At 40.3% G+C, this 25,638-nt stretch overlaps 1 long non-coding RNA gene and 1 pseudogene across 1 annotated transcript in view; one reads left to right on the plus strand and one right to left on the minus strand.

Moving 5' to 3' along the window:
* LOC120363581 (uncharacterized) overlaps positions 1-25,638 on the minus strand; it is a 156,370-nt gene that overhangs the window by 123,030 nt on the left and 7,702 nt on the right. The window lies entirely within an intron of this gene.
* Positions 1,075-6,029, plus strand: LOC120363551 (small integral membrane protein 15-like; annotated as a pseudogene).

The following is a 25,638-nucleotide window of genomic DNA, read 5'->3' on the forward strand; positions in this document are numbered from 1 at the left end:
AGCGCACATGCAGGGAAGCTCGTGTGTCCCTCTGTGCCAGGCCAGCAACTGCACTCACATGCCACGCATTGAAGAGTCTTCCCAGTGAGAGCGGATTTTCATGCTGTCCTTTGTTGGGTTGGAAGAGAAAGGCCTTGCTCTCTCTCAAAAATTCCATGAATGGTCATTTTACTCAGAATTTCCAGCATGTAAAATAGAAGCTCTCCAGGGTTATCTCTGGTCAAGGATCAAACAGCTGCTCTCCACTGTCTCAGCAGTATAAAATGCTTCCACTAAAGAAAAACTGACACCGATGCACAAACCAGATAAGCCTGAGATCTGAGCTGCGGGAGGCATGGTTATCTGGAACGCTTTTCCTTACCCAGGAGAGAAGCGTTTATCTGAGGAGTGCTGTAACCATGTACTTTCAGATAACATTTCCTAGGGAATCCCTCATATCAGCGGCGACTCTATCCCTTGGACTTACTCTTAAAATTCAGTAGATATTTCTTTGCCTTATACGGCTAAGAGGAAGTATATGAGTCCTGGGGAAGCGGGGGATTTGAGAAGAGCTTCTTTACCCTCTGCCCTTAGCAACAAAAAAGGAGGCGCTGCAAAAGTTATGAATGGCATTTGCGGTGGGTAGGCGTAGTTGAGGTATAACTTGATGGCCTAAAAGGCTACTTCCTGTCTTCCTCCAAAAGGAATCCCTTCCTCAGTGGTATTGCCTTCGATTCCCTCATTAATGACTCCTCGAGGCTAATGCCGTAGTTTTCAATCTGAGACATGTGGAGTTCTAGGGGTCTGGGGCAAGCAAGGGTGGGCATGGAGGGTGTTCTACCCCTTCTCCTCATCCTTTAAATGGGGGTGCTCTCACCTCCTCCATGGTACATATCACTCTTCCCTTTGAGGTTTCTTCTGCAAGTTTTCTTCTTCCTAGTAGGTGTGATGGTTAATTGTATGTGTCAGGTTGGTCAGGCCACAGTGCCCAGATGTTTGGTTAAATACTAGTCTAGATAATACAGCAAAGGTGCTTTTTAGGTGATATTAACATTTAAATCAGTATATTTTGAGTAATGCACATTACCCTCCATAATGTGCGTGGGCCTTATCCAATCAGATGAAGACCTTAAGAGAAATTGGTCTCCCTGGGAAGAAGGAATTCTGTCTCCACACTGTCTTCAGGATCGAGCTGTAGGGTTAACTCTCCCCGGTATCTCTAGCTTGTTGGCCTGCCCTGCAGATTTTGTACTTGCCAGCCTCCATTATCATGTGAGCCAATATCCTAAAATAAGACTCTCTCCCTCTCTTACTCTCTCTCTCTCTCTCTCTCTCTATCCATCCTATTTGTGCTGTTCCTCTAGAGAACCCTGACTAACACAGTAAGTTTGTTAATTTAGTGGCATGAGTGAAGCAATTTGGAAAATATTTTAGATGTAGTACACAATTAAGCAAAAGAAGAATAAATGTATTGAGGTTGCTTGGTTTTCACTACGGAAGAGGAGCCACACAAATACAGAATGAGGCAGGGCAAGAAAGAGCTCTAGAGGAATGGATGGAAATTAGCTAAAAATCTAAATAAAATCAAGTCTTTTAAAAAATAGTCAATGTCATGAAAGACAAGGAAAGGCTGTGAAAGTGTTTTGGAATAAAAATAACTAAATGAGCATGGCAACTAAATGCAATCCCTGACCCTAGACTGAATCCTGAACCAGAGGAGAAAAGAATGCTGGAGAGAGCATTATTAGATCAACTGACAAAATCAGAATATAGATGCCAGATTAAAGTATTATATCAATGTAAATTAACGGAGTTGATACCTGCACTGTGGTTATGTAAGAGAATATTCCTATTCTTAGGAAATGCGCACTGAAGTATTTAAAGGTAAAGTGCCATAATGTAACTTACCCAGTTGGTTCAGAAAAAAAAAAAAAATTCTGTATTCACACACATATGTGGCTGTACAGAGAGAGAGAGAGAGAGAGAGAGAGAGAGAGAGAGAGAGAGAGAGAGAGATGGGGAGAAAGAGAACAATGTGAGTGCTGTAGGGAAAGGAGATATTTGTTCCCTGTGCCTGCAGCAACATCCAATCAGGGCCATATTCATGCCAAGGGTGGACTAACTAGTCCTCTATCTTGAAGAAACAATGAAAAATACATGAAGTGTAGTTGGGGCACTAGTTAGAATCAGGTCATTCAGATTAGGTGAATGTATCTAATTGCCTTCCAGGGTCCACGTGCTACGGTGCATCCCAGACAATTCCAGCTTAATCACTGAGCCCGTTAGTTTTCCAGCAGGAATTGGGAATGATACCCTGAAACTAGATACTTGAAGACAATTTCATAAAGGGGCTACCTACAAAGGTGAGTAGGGGCAGGCAGCATTAGAGAAACCACAGCTCCACACGGCCAGCAGCACTGGGGAGCCAACACTGACAGAAAAAGTGGAGGTGTGGAGGAGCAGGGACTAGAACCCAAGCCCAGAGAAGAGCTGTATGGAGAGCTGGTACGGCCACCCGAGAGGAGCTGTTGGTTTTGGCAGAGCGAGACATCTTGACTCTGCAGCCAACTCTCAGCAACCGAATGGGAGGGAGGCACGAGGGGTAAGCCTCCTGACCTTAACTTTTCTTGCACCCTCTGATCTCCTGACAGGGTCTCCCATTGGGTTGGCCAAATCCACCTGAAGCCAGAGGTCAGGGAGCTTATTAATGCAATAGGCAGGTTGGCATCCCAGGACACACAGCACGGTGGGTGGGGGACGGGGGTAGAAAGGGAATCTGGAAGGGAAGCTGGATCTAGAAATCAGTGATATGTGGCTGTGGTGAACATTTAGCTTTATCTGTGGAAGCACAGAGAGCTGACACACAACATCACCAAATAAAAAAGATCAAATTGCAGGTTGAAGATTCTTGAAACTGGGGTAGTAAAAAAAAAAAAAAAAAAAAAGAAAGAAAAAAAAGGAAAGTTAAAAGAAAAAAGTACCACTTTCTTAATTATTAGAAATAGGATTTTTAAAGCCCCTATTTTCTTTAAGTGAGTTGTTTTCCAAATTGGTAACCACAGCCAATACAGGAGAAAGTTAGGCATAGGAAATCTCCTTAACAACATGGCAGTAGAGTTCAGTGTGGATAAAGAAATTCTCTCATTAATTTTGTCCTGGAAATAGAATACCTGTCAGATTTGACCAAAAGCTTTTACATTTATGGAGTGCTCCACCAAATTGTGGCCCAGGGTCTATGGTGACCCAGTGGGAGTGTTCCCTACCTCTGGACCAAGGCAGAGTCTGGAGAGGGCCAGATGGACAAGGCTGGATGTTGACTGAGGACAGTTGAGTCAGACAGGAAGTACAAGTGGCCAGCTGAGGCTATCAACTGGAAGATGCATCACAAAATGAGAAGCTGAGGTTCTTGGAGGCATGGTGCATGGACAATGATTCAGGATCAAGGCTTTAGATGCCACCAATGAAGTGTTGCTTAGCTGTTTGTTTTTGAGGCAGAAATGATTAGAAGACAGACCTCATTCCACACCTTTTAAGACCGAGGCTGTCTGCACACAGCCCATTTGTGCCTCTGTTATGAGAAATCCAATCCAGCCATGAGTTTCCCGCACACAAAGCTGCACTGGTTCTTGTCTTTCCAACCTTTCCAGCCTGAACTGCCACCACTTCCTCATTCATTCATCTATGCTTCACTCACAAGGATTTCCCTGAGTATATTATGCTGTTTCATATTCCTGTGCCTTTGAACATTGTATGAGACTTCAGGTTTAGTGGCTATAACAAAGAGACAATGAAAAGAGAATGCCTTCAATTAGAGTTTAGGGGCAGTGCTGCTCCACACAGTCATTCAGGGACTCAGATTCCTAGCATCTTGTTACCTCACCATCTCCCATTGTCCACAGGACTGAAGTAAGCTTACCTTCATGTCTGGCAAAGAGGAAGCCTAGGGTAAGCGGCTTTGCCTCTAAGGAGTTTACTCAAGTTGCATAATCACTACTACTCACACCCTATAGGCCTGAACCTAATCACATGGCCATGGCTAGCTCCTAGGAGGCTGGAAAGTATAGTCTCTAGCTAGTGGCCATGTGCTCTACCCCAAATTCATGGTCTTTGTGAAAGGGGAGATAATTAGAAGTTTCTGCCACCATCTGCTATTATCTTAACCTGGAATGGCCTTTTGCCACTTTGATCATTTGCCTGAACTCTCCTCCCTGCCCCTTTGTAACTTAGTAAAAATAAACTTTCTCTGTTCCCCAACTCCAGTATTTTGTTTACTCCTCTCTTATAATTATCTTTATACAACTTGGTCTGGGAGCTGAAGAAGCCAGCAATAAATTACTGAAGTCACCCCTGCAGTTTTACAATTTTATGGTGTCTATAAAACCTCCCAGTAATTACAGTGTTCACTTGGTCCCCCTGCAGAACAGTATTGCTATTGGGGGGGAAAAAAAACTGTGTACAGCCCTGGTCACAATTTTTTATATGCTCCAAAGTCAAATACCTTCTGTGACCAGGAAATGGTCCATCCTAGGCATGACTTCACTATTCTTCATTGTTGCTCCTTGTAATAAGTTGTGCCCCACTCCTACACTGTCCTATATAAGCCCACTCCTATGAGCCGAGTGGGACCCTCTGAGCCCCAGAAGCCCACCACATCAATTAGAAACCCACTCTTTTTTTTTGTTTTTTAGTTAATTCATTTTGCACAAAACTTCAAAACAAAACTTGTACATTGCTGGTCCCAAAAGGGAGGCGGCCAGGTGGTGCGGGCCTGCGGTGGAAGCCCTGAGTCCCCTTTCTGATCTTGCAAGGCCTTGATTTTCCTTTCTGTCATTTCCCCCTGACAATGTCACTTCTCTGCCTTTCCTTCCCGCCGTGCAAGCATGTCAGCCCCATGACCCCAGCGTCCTGTGTCCTGTGTACCTTAGTAGGTACACCTACTAAGTTTTAGGGACCATACCATCATCATAACCATAAGATGCTCTCATAAGTATCAAAATAAAATTTATACATAAGGACAGGTGCAGTGGCTCATGCCTGTAATCCCAATGCTTTGGGAGGTCAAGGCAGGAGGATCGCTTGAGGCCAGGAGTTGGGAACTAGAATAAGCAACATAGTGAGACTCTGTTAAAAACAATTTTTTTTTTAAATTAACCAGGCACAGTGGCATGCACCCTATAGACTTAGCTACGTGGAGGCTGAAACAGGAGGATCACTTGAGCCTAAGAGTTCAAGACAGCAGTGAGACATGATCATACCATTGCACTGGGTGACAGAGCAAGACCCAGGAAGGCCCAAATATTCCTGTAATGAGACTGCCAAACTGATAAAACAATATGTACGATTACAGAGCACTCTAGCTGGTGTCTGACTTTGGCCGCAAGTAAGATTCAGACATATCTGAATTTATCTGTTGAAGGGTAGTCACATCTTGGAGTTGGCCATTTGCATAAGAATTGTAATTTGTGGGGGCTGATGTTGGAGAGGCTGGTGGCTGCCGTTACCACTACCATAGCTTTCTCCCGGTGCCCAGCAGAAATGGTGGGTGCGCAAGGTGTGGCGAGGTCAACCCAGGATCCCTGGAGACTCTCAGTTCTGCGCGAAAAGGGGCCCACACTTGTCAAGGCCGAGGGGCAGGAGTGAACATGGCCCCTGTGGGTCTGTGGCCCCAACAGGAATTTAAACTGTCTCTCAGATGTGTACAGTAGAACTCAAGATGACAGACTACCAAGGGTCATCTGAAATCGGGATTGGGTCATTAATAATATCAGGACAAAATTAGAGATCCCTACTCAAGCATAAGCCCAAGTATCATAAGACTGCTATGAAGATGTGGATATAAAGGCTTGGGCTGAGTATGTTGTGGAATGGGCTGCAAAGGACCCACGTGGCTTCCTCACAACATTATTTTGGCCCTTACTCCACTGTTCCTAGCAAGTGCTGTACTGTCTTGGAAATTGGCCAAGATGATTGAGGCCAGGAAAAGGAAGCAAAAGAAGAAACAGAAACGCCAAGAAAAAATTGCAAAAGCTAAATGACTGAAAAAGGATTGAAGGACTGAACAGGCGCTGCAGCCAGAGGAAAATCATTTGGAAAATTATGCAGCTTTGGAATAACCCACTGAAATTTCTTCTTTGGATTTCTTGTCAATATTGTTTAGTCAATGAAATTTGACCAAATGGAAGAATCATGTTAGTTCTGACCTCAACACTGTAGTAACTTTTAGGCTGTGGTGTAGAAGTTTATAGGTTTCTATTGACAGTTATCATACATTAGCATTTACTACAGTACAAATTCTTTATAACTGACTTAGTCATTTGCTGCTTAGCAGTCCATATACTGAAATGAAAACATCCTGTGGGGAAAAATGACTTCAGATTATGAACTCAATTCAAATGAACTCGATTTAAAATGGGGTCCTGTTTTGGACAAAGGAAATTAAGAATGTAAAAATCAGAACTGTCCTGTCTGAGGTGAAATATGTGCTTTGGCTTAAAAGAGAAACAGTGTATTAATTACATCTTTTATTATTATTACTTTTTTCTTAGAATCATTTCTGGCTTTCTCCAAACAAAATATTATTATTCAATGAGTATTTCTATTTGCTGCATTTTTCTCATTTTAGCTTTTGAGACAGGTGGTAATTGTCAAGACATTTTACATTTTTTAAAACATAATTTTATAAAGAATTCTCTTACCTTGACTATATAGAATACCACCCACTGGACAGAACAATTTTTGTACTTGCAAACACTGCCATTTTCTTCGAGGTGGCTTGCTTAGAGGAGTGACACTATGGTTTAGAGCTTGCAGTAAAAATGCCAAACACTGCTGGACGTGGTGGCTCACACATGTAATCCTAGAACTTTGGGAGGCCGAGGAGGATGGATCACAAGATCAGGAGTTCAAGACCAGCCTGGCCAAAATGGTGAAACCTGTCTCTACTAAAAATACAAAAATTAGCCAGGCATGGTAGTGGGCACCTGCAATCCTGGCTACTGAGGAGGCTGAGGCAGAGAATTGCTTGAAACCGGCAGACAGAGGTTACAATGAGCCGAGATCACACCACTGCACTCCAGCCTGGGCAACAGAGCGAGACTCCATCTCAAAATAAGAAAAAAAAACCCCAACCACTGTAATACCTTGGAACCAGCTTATTCTTGTGCTAAGCAGAACTGTAAAATAGTTAAAATGTCTTATCAAGTAATTTGCTGATTACATAGACACCACTTTGCTTTTTATTTCATTCTTTAACTCATGTGGTAGTGATATTTAATACTTTCTGATCAAACAGGTTCAAAGTGAAACTTTAAATTTATCTTAAAGAACTCTTAAACAGTAACAGTGAAGTTATACTTCATAAGTAGTAAAGAAAGATACGAAATTTGGAAACATTTTGTTGGGCATGGTAGTAATTGGGTGAAAAGAATAAATCATATGAAAATGAGAATGTGCTGTAATTGGAAGTAAGGAGCTAAAGGATGCTTCTTTCAGTTAAGTAGTATAACTGGAACATTTTACTATTAAACATGGCTTTTATAAATACATGGTCTAGTAATTTTATTCACTGTTAGTATTTAATTCACTGTCATATTATTCATGTTTTCTGTACCCCTGATAATGAATTTAAATTCCAAAAAAATTGTCCATCAGATAAAAATGAAACTAGATATTAAAATAAATTTGATAATTTTTTAATAGTAACTTGTGGCTGAAGGAAAGAAGGGGGTGCACCGGGGTCACATGTGCCTGAGGGTGCAGACTAGGGATGGAGAGCCAGCACGCCGGCAGTGCCCTGAGCAGCTGGGAGACAAAAGGAACTCAGATACTTGTTGTTTGGTGCAATAGATGTGCTACAAGAAGACAGCAAAGTTGTTACAAAACATTCTGGGCTGGAAGCTGCAAACCTGAACTTTAATCTATCTTTACCTAGACTTCACTTCTCTAGGCCTCTGATTTCTCATTTGTTATGGAATTGGTTTGGGCAAGATGATTTCTGTGGGCCTTGCAGTTAAAACGTTTTCTGACTCAGCTGGGCACGGCAGCTCACACCTGTAACTCCAGCACTTTGGGAGATCAAGGTGGGTGGCTCTCTTAAGGCTGAGGGTTTGAGACCAGCCTGGCCAACATGGTGAAACCTCGACTCTACTAAAAATACAAAAATTAGCTGGCTCTGGTGGCATGTGCCTGTAATCGCAGCTACTCAGGAGGCTGAGGCAGGAGAATCACTTGAACCCAGGAGGTGGAGGATGCAGTGAGCAGAGATTGCACCATGACACTCCAGCCTGGGTGACAGAGCAAGACTTTGTCTCGTAGAAGCAAAAAAAAAAAAAAACTTTAAAAAAATTTTCTGATTCAAAGGAGAATTGTGACTGTGAAGGAAATTAACACGGTGTTATACAAGACCAGAAAGTAAATGAGAAAAAGAAAGGCATGAAGCTGAGTAGCTGAGGTCTCCTTTATCAAATGGAAGTAGAACCTGAAATCCATTTCTTTGGACACAGACAGAGGGCAGCAGTACCAGGAGTGGTGGCTTTCAGTGGTGTCCGTGGATTCTAAGAAACCCTTGTTTCCATGGAAATGAGGAAACAAGGCTGAATCCTAACAGATAGGTGGTTTTTGAAACTCCATGTATTCCAAAACTTTCTGTCCATCTGTCTCTGTTGTTCTGAACTCTGCTCTGGTAGCATGAAAATGAAAAGGCAAGCAGCAGCTAGAATAAAAAAGAAATTGTTCCTTCCTATTCTTCCAGTACATCTATTCAAAAAGTGGGGGCCAGCTGTGGTGGCTCTTGCCTATAATCCCAGCACTTTGGGATGCTGAGGTGGGAAGATCACTCGAGGCCAGGAGTTCGAGAACAGCTTGGGCAACATCATAAGACCTTATCTCAATCTTTTAAATGAATAATGATAAAACGATACTGAAATCTTTGAGCATTTCATATTTCATACAAGTTTACAAACCTGTAATAACTGGATACCAAAATCTTCACATTTTTATCCCCTTCCAGTCTCTACTTACTCCTTATATTTTAGGGCATCTGGATTTTTTTGTTTTGATTTTAGGTTTTGGAGTGTGTGTGTGTGTGTGTGTGTGTGTGTGAGAGAGAGAGAGAGAGAGAGAGAGAGAGAGAGAGAGAGAGAGAGATTCCCCTATCATGCTCTTCTCCCTCAATTTTTTCTCAGTTTCCTTATCTCTAAAAATATCTGTAGCATAGTGATAAAGGGAATGGTATAGATAGCAATAGGCAAAAACATCCCACAAAATATTCTAGCAATACTAAATTTTTATCTGCCATTGTCTCTGGCTAATGAGAGTTAGGTGGAGAAGAAAGGTGGCAAAAAGAAAGCAAAAATACACTCTCTTCATGCTTTGATAAGCGACTGTGTGTGTTCCGTATTAGGAGATCCAGTTCCTCCAAGAAAAAATAAAATGAACAGCATCCTCCATCATTCCTAGATTATTTCACTCTGACTGATATCATCTGAAAGTAAGTAAATGTGGAAGAGGGTCATAATGCTGGTTATTTACTTGCAGAAGTAAATGAAAATAACAGTGATAAATAAGGGTAATGTATATTGATTGCATTAATGGACCAATCTTTTATGCCTTCCTACATCCGTGCTCCTGGGCAGTGCCCTTCCACACTGACTTTCTGCTTGGGTATGTGACTTGCTCTGACCAGTGGGCTGTAGCAATGTTGATGTAAAAGGGACTTCAAAACATCTTTATGTGATTAGTACAGCCATTATGGAAAATGGCATGGGGGTCCTCAAAAAAAAAAAAAACTGGAATTTCCATATGATCCAGTAATCCTGCTTCTGGTTATAATCCAAAGGAAATGAAGTTAGCATGTCAAAGAGATAGCTGTATCCCCATGTTCATTACAACATTATTCACAATAGCCATGATAAGGAATCAATCTGTGTCCATCAACAGATGAATGGATACAGAAAATGTGCTATATGTACACAATAGAATACGATTCAGACTTTAAAAAGAAAAAAATCTTGTCATTTGTGACAACATGTATAAACCTGAAGAATGTCATGTTGAGGGAAATAAGCCAGGCTCAGAAAGACAAATACTGCCAGACTTCACTTATACAAGGGGACTTCAAAAAGTTTATGAAAATGCATATTATGAAAAAACTATACATAGATATCAAACCATTTTTAACCAAAATAAACTTGTACTACCCTATTATAACACATCTGGACAGAATCTAGTTTGAGGCACTAAAAAGTATTAGACAACAGTTTGAAAAGAGCACCTATCAGAGCCACATAAATTCTTCAAAAACTGAAGCAAGAACAAACACCAAATTTATGCTGAAGCTCAGGTAGAAAAATGATAAAATCATTAATACTTCACAAAAAGTTTATGGGAAGAATGCTACAAAGAAATCAGCTATTTACAAATGGACAATGAGACAACATTGATGCTGAAGCCCACAGAGGCAGACCATCCACATCAATTTTCAAAGAAAAAAAAAATCTCATTTATACCCTAATTGAAGAGGACTGACAATTAATGACAGAAACAAAAGCCAACACCATAGACTGGGTCAGCTTACACAATTCTGACTGAAAGATTAAAATTGAGCAAACTTTCCACTCAATGGATGCCAAAACTGTTGCTCTCAGATTAGTTGCAGACAAGACCAGAGCTTTCAGTGGAAATCTTAAACAAGTGGGCTCAAGATCCTGAAGCATTTCTTCAAAGAACTGTAACAGGAAATGGAACATGGCTTTACCTGTACAATCCTAAAGACAAAGCACAATCACAGCGATGGCTACCAAGATGTAGAAGTGGTCCCATCAAAGCAAAACTAAACTGCTCAACAGCAAAGGTTGTGGCAACAATTTTTGGGGATGCTCAAGGCCTTTTGCTTGTTGGCTTTCTGGACAGCCAGAAAAAATGATAACACTTGCTTATTTTAAGAGTGTTTTGAGAAAGTTAACCAATGCTATTAGCAGAAAAATGCCCAAGAAAGAGTCACCAGAGAGTCTTTCTCTGCCATGACAGTGCTCCTGCTTATTCCTCTCATCAACCAAGGGCAATTTTAGACATCCACCTTACAGCTCTGATTTGGTTCCTTCTGACTTCTTATTGTTTCCTAATCTTAAAAAATGTTAAAGGGCACCCATTTTTTTCTGTTAATAATGTAAAAGAAGAGGCTGCATTGACATGATTAAATTCCCAAGGCCCTGAGTTCTTTAGGGATAGACTAATTGGCTAGTATCATTGCTCACAAAAGTATCTTGAACTTGATGGAGTTTACATTGAGAAATAAAATTTATATTTATATTTTTGTCTTTTAACTCCATTTTCCAGGGACTTTTTTTATTCCTCCTGTTACATGTAATAAAAAAGTTGAACTTAGAGAGGCAGAGAAGAGAATGGTGGTTACCAGGGTCTAGAGGCTGAAGTGGAGGAGAATGGGGAATACTGGTCGAAGGACACAAAATTAGGCAGACAAGAGAAATAAGTTCAAGAGATCCATTGTACAGAATGATGACTGTAGTTAATAACAATGTATTGTACACTTACAATTGCTAAGAGAGATTTAATTGTTCCCACTACAAAAAATAAGTGTATGAGGTAATGTATATGTTAATTAGCTTGAGTTAGCCACTCTGCAATGTGTACATATATCAAAACATCATGTGTGTATACCATAAACATATGTAACTTTGTCAATTAAAAAAAGATTTTTTTTAAATCTCCAAATGTTTCCACCACCTCTCTTGTGCTCTGTCATCATCACAAGAACTAGGCAACTGGGGGATGAAACTCATGTGGTAGACCCAACCATCCTAGAGGCCATGATAGATTAGATAACTGTCAGATGATCCCCACACATGTGAGTGAGAACAGATGAACCCATTCCTGATCAGAAGAGCTGCCAGACAATCTGTAGGCTTGTAAGAAACAGTTGTTTTCCACCACAATTATTATGTGGGGTGATTTGTTATGCAGCAATAGCTAATTGATACACAATAATAATGATTTATTGAGTATTTAGTATATATCAGGCACTCCTTAATGCTACTATCATATGTCATTTGATCCTTGTAATAACTCTGATAGTACCATTACAGATTCCTTTTTAAAATTCAGATTATTGAGGCTAAAGTATTAACCTTCAAAATGATTTTTCACATACTATTAATGTCACAAATATCCTGTGCCACAGACGGGGAAGATATAAGACAAGATAAAGTTGTCTAATGTACATGCAGTTGGAGTCTCAGATGAAGAGGAGAAAGAATACAGCAGAAAAAAAAAAAAACTAGAAGATATAATGGCCAAACATGCTCCACATTTTGTGAAAAACATCCACCCAAGATTCAAGAAGCTCAGCAAATCACTAGCAGGATAAATACAAAGAAAACCACATGTAGTCACATTGTAGTCAAACTGCCTGGAAATTAAAGATAAAATCTTTAAATCAGCTAGGGAAAAAAAATGATGTTACAATGGAGCAACTATAAGAATGATATATGGGCCAGGCACAGTGGCTCATGCTTGTAATCCAGCACTTTGGGAGGCCAAGGCTGGAGGATCACTTGAGGTCAGGAGTTCAAGACCAGTATGGCCAATATGGAGAAACTCCATCTCTATCAAAAATACAAAAAAATAGCTGCTCAGGAAGCTGAGGTAGGAGAATCACTTGAACCAGAAGGTGGAGTTACAGTGAGCTGAAACTGTGCTACTGCACTCCAGCCTAGGTGACAGAATGGAACTCCTTCTCAAAAAAAAAAAAAAAAAAAAAGGTATACATAAACTCTAATCAGAAATAATGGAAGCCAGAAGACAATTAAAAGATATGGTATTTTTTTGTTTTTGAGACGGAGTCTTACTTTGTTACCCAGGCTGGAGTGCAGTGGCACGATCTTGGCTCACTGCAACCTCTGCCTCCAGGGTTCAAGCAATTTTCCTGCCTCATTCTTTCATGTAGCTGGGATTACAGATGTGCACCACCATGCCCAGCTAATTTTTGTATTTTTAGTAGAGACAGGGTTTTGCCATGTTGGCCAGGCTGGTCTTGAACTCCTGACCTCATTATCCTCCAACCTCGGCCTCCCAAAGTGCTGGGATTATAGGCAAGAGCCACCACACCCAGCCAAAATATATGTTTAAAGTGCTAAAGGGGGAAAAGGTCAATCTTGAACTATATATACAGCCAAAATATACTCCAAAAATGATAGTAAAATAGAAATTGTTAATATTTGAAGACTAAGAGAAGTCATTACCAGCAAACATCAACATAAAAAAAAGTAGAGAAAATTCCTCAGGCTGAAAGAAAATGTCACATGGCAACTCAAATTTATAGAAGTAATTAAAAGTACCAGAAATGTAAATACACTGGTAGATATAAATGGTTACCATTTTTTCCTTTTCTTAATTATATTAAAGATAGGTGGCACTTTAAGGTAAAAAAAAAATTATATTTGGAATTTGCAATTTGTGTAGCTAGAAAACATACAACAACAATAGCACAAAGTATGGGGATATAAAATACATTAAAGACTTAAGTTTCAGGTATCTAATAATTATTTTAATTAAATGCCTTTTGGTCATGGCTACAATTTGCCATTTGCTATGTTAGTTGCCAGCTACAGGAACATGAGAAATGTAAGGCATGGTCCTTGACCTCGAGGAACTTAAAAGGAGCCGAGAAAGCAATGTATACAACACAGAAACACCTTAGCAATAATTAGAAGGTAATGAGTGGGCCAGGTGAGGTGGCTCACGTCTGTAATCCCAGCACTTTGAGAGACCTAGGCAGATGGATCATGAGGTCAGGAGTTTGAGACCAGCCTGGCCAAGATGGTGAAACCCTGTCTCAAAAAAAAAAAAAAAAAAAAAAAAAAAAAAAAAAAAAAGAAGGTAATGAGTGGAAAATCAAAAGCTCAAACTACATGCCTAGAATTTCCTAGGGTTCAAAATGCAAAAGGAGTGAAAGAATTCACTCCTAGCCCATCTGGAGACATTATGAACTAGGAGGGAGAAAAAAGATTTCTTCTCATAGTTAATGTCTGGACAAGTATGTGTAAACTGGACTTCAGCCCCACCAACCTTCAGTTGGGCCCCTTTGTGCAGTGAAACACAGTGGCCCTGAGTGGATGGAGAGGTAATTGGAAAGATTTCCAGGATCCTGAGCTGTGCATTAAATAACTTTATAAACGTAGACAGTTCTCACATCCAAAGGAAAGAATAACTTCTGTATTCATTTTTAGAAAGACCTTCAAGGAATCTCAATCTTGGTATATTTTTGGAAGTTTCACATCCTGCACGACTAAACTTTGCTCTATCTTTTTGTTTCAAACAAGCTCATGGGAATGTTTTCTATTTCTTCTTTAAATTTCATCTTTTTGGAAAAATTATGAAGGTAAAGGTTTGGATAAAAGAAGAAATATGAAAGTTTGTGATTTATAGTTAGTGTTGAATATTAAATAGCCTAAAGAGTATTACCAGCAATAATTCTCAGGAAGAACCTTCAAAGGAGTCTTTTTCTCTTTCATTGAACACACTCATTTATGCATGCACACATATTCCATCTGTGCTGCTACAAATATTAATTTAAAACTTGACAGATGATTATCTTAAAAGTCATCAACTGCCAAATTAAGAGTTAACAGCTCCTAGCATTTAAAATTATGATTCGATTTTTTGTATCAAAATTTTACTTTAGATTTCAAACTAAAGGGAAATAGTGTTATTGTATCTTCAAGAAAAGAAGCAAAATTTTAAAATAATTTTTCTAATTGTGCCCTCAAAATTCATGTTTATTAACTATAAAACTATTCACTTATACTCTAGAAAACTTTAAACACACACACACACACACACACACACACACAGAGAGAGAGAGAGAGAGAGAGAGAGAGAGAAAATTGAAAAATATCTAAACTTTCATCATCCTCTCACTCAGTAAAAAGTCAGGCTAACATTTTTATTTCCCTTATGGTCTATCTTTTCTGGATGCACAGATACGTTTAGACAACATAAAAAAGTTCTTTTTAATAACAGTTCTTTTTAGATTCTACTGCTTTAACAGTTTTGAATCTTTTCTTTCATTTAACCAATCATTAAAGATCTTTCAAACACATTATTTTAGGTATCTGCCGTAATTATGTATCCCCAGGATGGTCCCCAGTGATTATTGCCTCCTGGTATTCATGCCTCTGTGCTGTAGCCTCTCACAACGAATACAGCTAACCTAAGTAACCAATAAGATGCAAGAGACAGTAGCATAAAAGACACTTCGGCTTCCACCTTGCTCTTTTCTGGACTACTCACCATGGGAAAAACCAGATGACATGTCATGAGGACTCAAGCATTCCTAGGGAGAGGTCCACATAATGAGGAGTTGAGACCTCCTGCTAAGAACCAGCACGAATTTGCTACGTATTTGAGTTTTTTTATCATGGAACTGGATCCTCCCATCTCAGACAAGTTTACACATGACTGCAACCCTGACTAACACTTTGACTGTAACCTCATAGAGACACGGAGACAGAACCTAAAGTGATCTGCTCTTGGGTTCCCCACTCACAGAAATTGAGTGCATTGGTAAATATTCATCATTTTAAACATCTAAATTTTCGGATAACTTGTTGTACATAGATAACTAATAATTATTTTGGCACCAAAAGTGGGTTGCTACTACAACAAAACCCTAAACTGTGGAGTGGCTTCACAACAGAGAAAAGAAAACAATTTGAGAAGTGAAAGAATAAAGTCCATTGCAGCAAAGAAAACTACAGACAGAGTACACAGAAAACCCAGAGAATGGGAGAAATACTTTGCACACTATTTTCATTTGATCTGATGAATATATGGAAAATACAAGACAGTGCTGAAAAACTATTATAAATAAAGAAAGAATTTAGCAAGGTGATAAGAAACCGAAGAACTATGTTTCTACCTAGATGCATTCAAGGGACTTTGAACAGATGTCCGACCAAGTGTGTTCATCAGCAGTGGTAGGAGAAACATAGAGCTGTTTTTTGATTGTGTCCTATTCAATTCAGCTTATTCCGCAAACAAGTTACGCAAATACATGCAATAATTGGAGCTGTATAACACTTGAATACTACATGCATAGTCCTCAAACGTGGGCACAGGCACTTATAATCCCTAATTACTGTGGGGAAGTTGTTGCTAATTTTGAAACTACAATTAGCAGGATGGAAGTAATGGCGCCTTTGGTGATTAAAGCAGTGTGTCCACCTCAGTGTGAACCACCTCACTCCTGACCTGAATCCCTATAGCTTCTCATACTCTTTCAGATCAGCATCTCTGAGACTCACCAGCAGGTCTTTGCTGTTTAAAATCTTGCTTTCTGGCCCACTGCTGAGTCACCCTCCCACTCTTGGCAGGCTCTTACTTGTGTAAGTTTCTGCTGAGTTATCCAGTTCCTATCCCTAAGGGTATGTTCAAGCCCTAAAGCCTAACTAGTTTCTTCTTGAAGTTAAAATTTGCATGTTGTTAACTCTCAGCTACATATGGTTGCAGGTCTCAGGAACAGGTGGATCTTGTTGCTGAACCACAAACTAGATTCTGCCTCTGAAATTTACCTGCTTTACCACATCCTTCAGCAAGTGAGAGAGCTAATCATTATGTGTTGCCTTTGCTTGCTCTATTGCAGATTCCCTGAAAAAGACATCAGTGACAAGGGAAAGGGGTAACATGGAGGGAATAAGAACACAGTAGGGTCCAACAAGTGAACAGCACTTCTTTGGAGCCACAGGGACTGTCAGGAATCTCACCTGGCACTTTTAAGGCGTATCTCCAGGCTCAGAGCCCTTGCAGTGATGTTTTATACACATTTGGTCTTCTTGCCATGTTTAACAAAAATCCCTAAGGCTAAGGTGCATTGAAACATAGGAATATATTGGTGCATCCCTTTCTGCAGTCTTCCCAGACTTCTGAAAGCTGAGCATGGCTGCCACTAAGAGGAGACTCAGCAATCCCCACTCAGAGTTAGCATGGAGGCACTGGTGACCTTCAAGTGGCTTTTCAAGCACACACAGAGAGTAGGTGGTTCTTCACAGGCAAAGGTGAGAAATTGTCAGAAGCCAAAATGTAGACAGTTGCTGTGCTTTCTCTGAAATGAAAGACAGAAATCCTACACTTCCATTTTATCACGTAAAGCTGAGGATTGTGAGAATCTCTCATTCTTTGCTTGGAAACTCTATGCTGACGATGTGCCATGTTTACTCCCAGTAAACTGCAACCTAGGCCTACAGAGAACAGAGTGACCAAGTTTTACATGTTTAGAAAGAGAAAGAACATAAGAAAGTTATCTTCAGCATTCACCCATTTATGAAGCTATTGAAATAGCACATCCCGAAATCTGCAGACTAAATTTTCCATCCTGGTTTCATAACATTTTACAGTTTATCTCATGAGATATTAAGGAATTCACATAACAGATTTACAATTAATTTTATTTCAAATCAACATATAGCATGTCACATTTGATGAGTCAGAAAGAGGAAATTTGAAAGAAAGTAAAAATAGTATGTTGTAAACTTAAGAAGTTGAAAATCCTGTCTCTATAGATAACTCTGGCATAATAAATGCATGTAGAGCAAAAGAGTGAGGACATCAGTGTTCTTTTGGAAAGTCAGAGTCCCTCATAATGCTTTGAGGGTTTAACCTTGATTCATATGAAATTTGAAAAGCCCATGTTTCAGCTCAGGACTCAGTCTGATTCAGCCTTTACTATGTTCCTCACACTGAGCTAGGCACTAGTGATTCAAAGAGAAATAGCACCCACTTGCCCAGGGAAGAGTCTAGAAGATGGCATTTTTGCTATCCTACTAGCAAAAACAAACAAGGGACCAAGTCAGTTTAGCAAACATTATTGTGAGCTGACTGTAAGACTCTATGCAAAGCCCTGATAAACCCCCCAATAATGCCAAGCAGCAAATGACTTTTTAAAGCCATATTACATATTGACTTTGTAATGCATAATGTGCATCTGGGCACAGAAGATTTCCTTCCCTAATTATGTGTTGCTTATGCTAATATTAAAATTAGCCTGTATTCCCTAATCACCTTCAGAGGAAGAAGTGGCTTTAGAAGCATGCTGGGCAACAGATTAAAAAGGATTGAAGATACCTGTGAAAAATTTTATAAGAAAAAATTAACATCTATGAGCTTTTAAAGATAAAACATGGCTTCTCTTTCCACCCTCTATTCCTTCTTCTTCATACCTTTTTTCTTCTTTTTTTGTCAAATTATATGTGACTCCTTAAAAGTATGAAAAACGTTTGTTCCAGTATTTATAAATTCATGGATTATGGGAGGAGTCCCTGCTAAGGACCTAGATATTGTACTAAGTATGTTACATAAGTTATCTCTTTTAATCTTCCTAGAGCTGTGTGAAAAAGAGATTATTATCGTAAGTTTAGAGATGAGGAAACTGAAACTCATAAAGCATTTACATAACCAATAAAAAAATCTAACCAGAATTTAAATATTGGTTCATCAACTTTAAAACATGCCTTTCTTCTATCCAATACATTCTAACATTAATATCCCACTGTACCAGCGGCCAATAGAGAAATGGGCAAAGGTTAAAAATCCACAGTTCGCAGAAAAGGAAATACAAATGGCCCTTAAGCATATTTTGTAGATGTTCAGTTGGGCTCATAAGAAATGCAAAACAGTACTTGACCTGTCAAAATAGCCGAGAGAAAAAACATTTGATATCACACCGTGTTGGCAAGGATGTGGGGAAACAGCCTTGCTCATTCATCCCTGGTGAGAGTAAAAGATTGATGCAACTGCGTTAGAGGGCGATTTGTCAATTCCTATGAAAATTACCCTGCTATAATTTTATCCTTTGAGTATATACTTGCACTTGTGAGATATGACATGTGCATGAGATCATTCACTGCAATGTTGTTTATAATAGGAAAGGATTCAAACAACCTGATGTTGATTAAGAGTCTCATAAATTATGTCCATCTGTACAAAGAATTGTATGCAACCATTAAAAAAGGAGAATTATTGTCGATGTAATTTGTTAAGCGATAAAATGAACATAGCAAGTGCTATGTTCCCATTTGTGTAAAGGGAAAAATAGGCACGAGTCTTTGTATATAACTAGACCATACCTGGGTAGGCTGGGGTGGAAGGGAGACATTGCTGCACACTCCTTGGGTCCTTTGAATTTTGAACCATGTAACGTATAATCCCTATTATTTTATTTTGTTAGAGATGAAGGTCTCACTATGTTGCCCAGGCTAGACTTGAACTCCTAGGTGCAAGTGATCCTCCCACCTCAACTTCTCAAGTATCTGGGACTAGAGGCACATGCCACCATGCCCAGCTTATATAGCCAATTTTTTAAAAGTAAAACTTAAAAATTAAACTGAATGCCAACTGCTTCCCTTTGATTTAAGAACACCACATTTAGCTACTGAATAATAGGAGGACAATGTTACCCTATTGAGTTGAACTTGAAAGTTGTGCGAATTTTTATGAAATCACCACCAGTTAGCTTTCTCCTTGACCATTCATGCCATTGGAAATACTTCTTCCCCAAATTGTTGTTAAGGCTATAAATTGAGCTCTTTACCTCCTTCCTCTTATAACACTGTAACAACAAGGAGTATAATATAAAGGAGGTCTGCTGCTTGCAAAGCTCTGAGCTTAGAGCTGTGGCTGTATTGTCTCATTTAATCCTCACTATATCCTTAAACAGTAGAAACACCAGCCTGACATTAAAGGTGAGAAAACGGAGACTTAGACAAGTTAGTATTTCCCATTTTAATTGGTTTCCAGACAGTATGAAGCAACTGTTTTCTAATGCATGTTTCTTTGAGAGGAAAGAGTTTTTTTTAAAAAAGGATCTTTAAAAGCCACCATGCCACGTGGATTTAAAAAAAAAAAATGCTGACACAGAATTTATTCCACAGAGATTATTCTCAAGGACTCATCGTGCATTCAAGTGCTACTCAGAAAAATAGTCCATGAGTTATAGAAGAGATTCTAGTATTTTAAAGGAGGAAAAAAAGCCTTTAAAAGATGAGCTGCCAGGCCCCTCTGCCCGTTAGTCAATTTCTCAAGTCTGCTGTGTTCAAAGCAAATTCTCTTACCACAAAGAGTACTCGATTCTTTTCTTATTGCATTATGATAAAAATCATATAGTACATCCCCTATACGACTCTTTGCACCAGCCTCAAGTATTGTCTCACAAGTTCCCAAGTCAAGGGGAAAAGCCTGCCATACTAATAGTTTTCGCAAAAGCTTTCCATTAAAAAATATAATTGACATGTTAGTACTGAAGTAAGGACAACAAAATCAACCATTCAGCCTTGCGCTTTATTCCCCAGTCACTGCTTAGGAGGCTTGAATTGAAGTTATAGTGCTTGCAAGAAGTGCGTACGAAAGTGACCTTCAATTCCCCATTGTCCCAGCGGATATCCTCATCGCCAGAGTTCTCCAATCCCCTCTCTCTCGGCCATGAAGAAGTGCATCAGACCTCACTGTGGAGCTCCCAAGAGAAGGGCTCCTGTGTTCTCGTTCAAAAACCAAGGAGACTGAAAATAGTTTTCCCACCAAATTCATTTTGGCTCTTAAAAGGTTTTCACTGTGCTCTGAGGTTTGTTCTAGAATTCGGACATCTTCATAAGAAAAACTCTGTTGATATTGGTGAACCAAAGTGACTAAACTGCTACTCCCAGGACAGAATTTGGTGTGCAAAGCACACAACAAAGACAATATACAAATTATTTTATTGCTTTTTTGAGTTTTGGTTGATACGGCTTTTTTTGTTGTTGTGGCTTCCACACAATTCAATCCAATGGGACATATTATAATCATCATCTATTTATGGCAAGTCATTGTTCTAGGCACAGAGGATACAGGCAAATGCAAAACCAAGTCCCTGTGCTCAGGACTTTGATATTCTATGAATATTCTTCTAGATTCTACAGATGGTATACAAGTTATTACATATAACATGTCACGTGGGTGATATGTGACGTGAAAACAATTAAACCAACTAAGGGGTAGAAAGGGGTACGTTTCAGTTAGGGTGGCCAGGAGGAGGTGCCACTTTCACAGAGATCTGAGAGAAGCCTGTGGTTATCCAGAAGAAGAAACTCCAGTGCACAGGAAACCGCAAATTCAAGGCCCTGAGACAGGAGTGAGCTTGGCAGAAATAGCAGAGACTTGTGTAGAAGGATAAAGGGAGGAAAGGGGTGGTTGGAAGGAGTTGGGGTCAGAAAATTAGCTGAGATTCCTAACGAGCTCTGCAGGTCGAAATCAAAACTTGGGACATTGGGAAGCCATTGAAAGGTTTTAGGCAGGTGAGTAACATGATCGGACTTATATTTTTTAATGTTTAAATTTTTTTTTAATATTATTTTTAGGCTGGGTATGGTGGCTTACACCTGTAATCCCAGCACTGTGGGAGGCTGAGGCAGGTGGATCACTTGAGCTCAGGAGTTTCAGACCAGCCTGGGTCTCAAAATACAAAAATTAGCCAGGAATGGTGGCATGTGTCTGTGGCCCCGCTACTTGGGAGGCTGAGGTGGCAGGATGCCTTGATCCTGGGAGGCAGATGTTGCAGGAACCCAAGATCATGCCACTTGCACTCTAGCCTGGGTGACAGAACCAGAGCCTGTCTCAAATATATATAATAATTATTTTTAAATAGAGACAAGGTCTCACTCTGTTGCCCAGGCTGGAGTGCAGTGGCATGCCATAGCTAACTGTGACCTAGAACTCCTGGCCTCAAGCAATCCTTCCGCCTAGCCTCACAAGCAGCTAGGGCTACAGGTGCATACCACCACACTGGCTAATTTTTTAATTTTTGGTAGAGATGAGGGCTCTCTATGTTGCCAAGGCTGGTCTTGAACTCCTGGCCTGAAGTGATCCTCCCATCTTGGCCTCCCAAAGTGCTGGGATTATAGACATGAACTGCTGCCTCTGACCTATTTACATTTTTAAATGACATCCTGGAATCTATAATTACCTCAAAATAAAAAGTTTTTGAGATATCTTTGGCTGCCGGGCGCGGTGGCTCAAGCCTGTAATCCCAGCACTTTGGGAGGCCGAGGCGGGTGGATCATGAGGTCAAGAGATCGAGACCATCCTGGTCAACATGGTAAAACCCCGTCTCTACTAAAAATACAAAAATTAGCTGGGCATGGTGGCATGTGCCTGTAATCCCAGCTACTCAGGAGGCTGAGGCAGGAGAATTGCCTGAACCCAGGAGGCGGAGGTTGCGGTGAGCCGAGATCGCGCCATTGCACTCCAGCCTGGGTAACAAGAGTGAAACTCCTCCTCCTCAAAAAAAAAAAAAAAAAAAAAAAAGATATCTTTGGCTATTGAGTGGAGAGATGTCTGTAAGAGATATGGTAGGTAGACTCTCAGATGGCCACGAGTGATCCCCACCTTCTGGTGCTTCCACATTTTAGAATTGGTACACACTGGATTTATTGACTCACTAAGGAGGAACTGAATATGACAGAAGTAATAGGATGTCACTTCTGAGATTAGACTACGAAAAGACTGTGGCTTCCATCTTGAACACTCTCCCATGTTCTCTCCACCCCTTACCCCCTCCCCTGCCATCTTGCTCATTCTTGGTGAAGGCAGCTGCCGCATCGTGAGCTGCCCTAAGGTCTACATGATGAGAAGCTGAAGCCTGTGACAGCACATGAGTGATCCTGGAAGTGGATCCCCCACCTTAGTCAGATCTAGAGAGAACCACTGCCAAGTCCACAGGGATAGTGACTTCATAAGAGACAGGAAACACCTAGCCAAGCTGCTCCAAGATTCCTGACCCACACAAGCTGTATAATAATATATGCTTGATGTTTGTAAGCCATTGTGTTCTGGGATAATTTGTCACACAGCAATAGATAGCTAATACATGCAGGAGAGTGAGAGAAGAAGTAGAAAGACCAGTTAAAGGCCAATGCAGTCATTAAGAGACAATGACTTAGAATAGGGTAGTGGCATAGTAATAGCAGAATTGGTGAGAAGTGGGCTGTGTAGGAAAGATGAGGAGATAAAGAGATCAGCTCTTTGTGACCTGGAGAAGAAAAGCAAAACAAAAACAAAACAAAACCAACCATGGCCCTGATTTCCACTCGGTAGAAAATAACCACCCAGGCCCACAGTGGAACAGCCTATTTGCAGTGATGAATGAGGAGAGTGGCCTCAGGAAGACTTTACATTAGCTCCTACAGAAAGTGTAGGGACAGGAAACCTGAAGAAAAGACCTAGCCTGAGCCTAGTCCAGGACTATGTGACAGAGATTAAGCTGATTCCAGAAGGCCAGGAGAGTGGAGGTGACAGTGGTTAAGACCATGGGTTTTGATGTCAGGAAGGCCAGGGTAGGAATTCCAGCTCTCGATTGCTGTGTGACCTCACTGAACTTACTTAAATTCTTCAAGCCTCAGTGTTCTTGACTGCAAAATAAGGATAATAAAAGTACTTCTCTTTAGCACAACACTGGGTGGTTGAAAGAATTTGCTAAGATAGCATATGTATTTTACTTAGCACAATGACCAGCACATAGTAAGTTCTCAAGTGATGAGCCTGGAGTGGCCACGATGTGAACTGTCACCAGCCACTGGTGCTCCAACTCCCCGGAAGCACACAGGGTGATGAGAGGAGGCGGCAGTGCTGTTTTTCTGAAAGCAAAATTGCACTGCTGTGTCAGAGATTACAAACAGTGCACACATCATCCCTGTGCAGCTATTCTTCTAGGAAAAGCTGTGATCAAAAGCCCACATTAGCCCATCAGGGAACACAGCTGTAGGTTCTCTCAGCTCTCTTCCTATCCTTTATAAGAGAGCCTTTAAAATTCGCTAAAGATAAGCCCTGCCGCTGAGCTGAAAGAGGTCCAAGCGGGGACAGGGCTGATTCATTGGAGAAACAATGCTCCACAGAGTGTCACTCCTTCCAGCCACTCCACGCACACTGTGTCACCACATCTGCTTCCTGGCAGCTACTGTCTGCTCTGTGACCTACTGATATACAAAGAGACAACCCAGAGAAAGGCACTCCAAGATGTTGGTGGGTCACTGGAGGACCAAGTGCCCACCAAGGCACCCACAAAGCGCTGCTAAGCTCAGGGGCTGCCTGTCATGCCACGGCTGTGAGACACACAAATGCTTGGATGGCACACCCCTATCTGGCATTTGGGGCTTTGTCATTAAAAGCTAATGCATAGCATCAAAGAGTAAGACTGGCTCAGCAGCAGGTAAGTTCAGGGACAAAAATCATTGCAAAGTAAAGCCACCAGCACAACCCTGCTGGAAAGAATGGTCACCTTCATGGATTATGACACCACAAGCCAACAGCACATGAAAACAGGGAACAATGTTATTGACAGGCCAAACAAATATATATATATATACATATGTATATATATATGTATTTGTTTGCATATCATATACATACATATTTTGATTGAGATATATATATATATATATATATATATGAGATGGGGTCTCACTCTGTCACCCAGGCTGGAGTGCAGTGGTGTGATCTCGGCTCACTGCAACCTCCACCTCCTGGGTTCAAGTCGTTCTCTTGCCTCAGCCTCCCAAGTAGCTGGGACTACAGGCACTTGCTACCACTTCCAGCTAATTTTTATATTTTTTGGTAGAAGTGGGATTTCACCATATTGGATAGGTTTGTCTCGAACTCCTGACCTCGTGATCTACCCGCCTCAGCCTCCCAAAGTGCCAGGACTACAGGCATGAGCCACTGCACCCAGCCTGTATATATATATATATATATATATATATATATATATATATATATATATATATAATCACATGTTATCATAAAAACTAAATGCTAATGCTTACCAGTTTCAAGAGGCCAAAGAGAATTTTTTAAATGCTAATGTTTACAGCAGAAAATAACACCTGAAAAGAACAAAATGTTTTCTTATGTATATGTCTAATCTTCAGGTTCACTGTTTAGTTAAAGATATCCACCCCAATCCAAGAAGATGTCATCAGGCTTATCTTTCTGTTCTAAAATGGAAGACTTCAGAAATTCAAATGTACTTATAAATCTCAATATGCTTCATTTTGGCCTGCAACTGAGCCATAACCTCCTGCTAACACCCATAAACAATTATATTTGGAAATAGAAATACCAAAAGTTACACAATTTGCAAATTTTCTTAATATTCCTCCTCTCTGTGGATCTTTGCCAGCATTCTGTCATTTCTAATCTATGGTGTCAGCTTGACAGTTAAAGCAAACAAGAGCTAATGTTTTTGGCAGGAGAAAATAATCAGCACATCCATTCATTAGCATCCTGCTCACACATTCTTTGTCAATTATAAATATTTGCTTGAGCTAAACTCTGTCACCATCATTGAAGCCATTACTGCCTGTAACTTAGTGATATATTTGAAGAGTCAAGCTTCTGGCATTTTGCAGCTGGGGCTCAAGCATAATCAAAATGTTCATAAACTAACACTTGGGTCCCAGCAGAGTGTCTTACTCAAGATAACAAATGATGATCCTAGACAATGGAACTACAAGTCAAACTCTGATTCATGAGTTTCATAATGGTGTTTCTGGGCTATATCCATTAGCTTCTGATAAAAGCCTTTCCAATGGCTATTTGGGGACATTTTTAGGGGACATTCAAGTA

This window comes from Saimiri boliviensis, chromosome 3 (assembly GCF_048565385.1).
Source record: "Saimiri boliviensis isolate mSaiBol1 chromosome 3, mSaiBol1.pri, whole genome shotgun sequence".
NCBI classification, from domain to species: domain Eukaryota; kingdom Metazoa; phylum Chordata; class Mammalia; order Primates; family Cebidae; genus Saimiri; species Saimiri boliviensis.